This window comes from Aulonocara sp. 'chitande type north' Nkhata Bay, linkage group LG6 (assembly GCF_057382095.1).
Source record: "Aulonocara sp. 'chitande type north' Nkhata Bay isolate Kocher_YH1m ecotype deep benthic linkage group LG6, A_spYH_male_GT1.1, whole genome shotgun sequence".
In the NCBI taxonomy this organism is placed as follows: Eukaryota; Metazoa; Chordata; class Actinopteri; order Cichliformes; family Cichlidae; genus Aulonocara; species Aulonocara sp. 'chitande type north' Nkhata Bay.
In genome coordinates, this window is record NC_141349.1 from 6,729,869 (window position 1) to 6,731,026 (window position 1,158).

Below are 1,158 nucleotides of genomic sequence, written 5' to 3' on the forward strand. Positions count from 1 at the left end.
TCTCTGAATATTGCTTGCAAATAACTTTAACTGTTCCTTGCAAGAACTGTTATACATGCTAGCATAGCTAAATGTAGCTAATGCTATCATTAGCTTTTAATATTAAACAATAGCTAATAGCTAAAAATAGCTAATGGAATTGTGAAAACTTTTAAATGATCATTTAAAACAAATAAGAAAAAAAGACGAAACTGAGACTGTATTTATCTGTTAGCTTCTATGCTAAAGTGCTAGCTAAACCTCTACTAGCCGTCTGCATTGGGTTAGCTTCTCCTACTCTGTGCTCACATGTAGCACATTCACTGTTTTCTAACAATTTACTACTCAAATTTTCCCTTTTCTGTAATATTGACTTTATAGTGACACATTTAAATACTAAATTAAAAAAAAACCCTCAAGCACTTTTCCAATCTGCTGCTTCAAAGATTCTACGTATAGAATCATCCTCATTGGACAACCACATTGGGTTATGGTTACATGCTTATGTTTTGGTAATTTGCATGAACTGACACAAACTTCATTTAAATGAATTGAAAGTGAATGAAACCTGGTAAACTCACCGACCGACCTATCCTTCCCTGTTTCCCTAACTTGCATCTCCTTAAAACTCCAAATGTTAGTCCACTCCCACCCTCACCTCCACTTAGAAAAAAAAAAAGAAACGCTACAACTTTCCTTAGCCTCACCCACTCCCAAACCCTGTTCAGTTTTCCTAACCTCTTTGGTGACTCTCTGGTCTTTTCAAAACAGGGCTCCTACACAAGTCTCAGTTATTACACAAAAGAAGAAACATGGCTATTCAACAAGGCATGATTATCGTGACATTGCTCTATAAGCTTATGGTTAGTCCTCACAGGAACTGATGTGACAACACGAATTACAGCTACGACTAGGTCAAACAGGTTTCTAGAAAATGACTTTTTTTCCAGCCAGATTTTCCCATAATATCTGTGCTATTCAAAAATACCCGTAAGAGTACTTTTTTTTTTTTTTCTTAAAAGGCGTTCCAGTCCTGTGTAGGAGCCCTGACTGAAAATGGTATTAAGCTAAAATGGCGCTCTTTCCATCAGAACAAAAGATCAACAAGGCTGTTAGGAGCAAATTGTTGATTCAAGGAATGGGATCATAACCCCCCCCCCCCCCCTTCCTTCCCCCCTC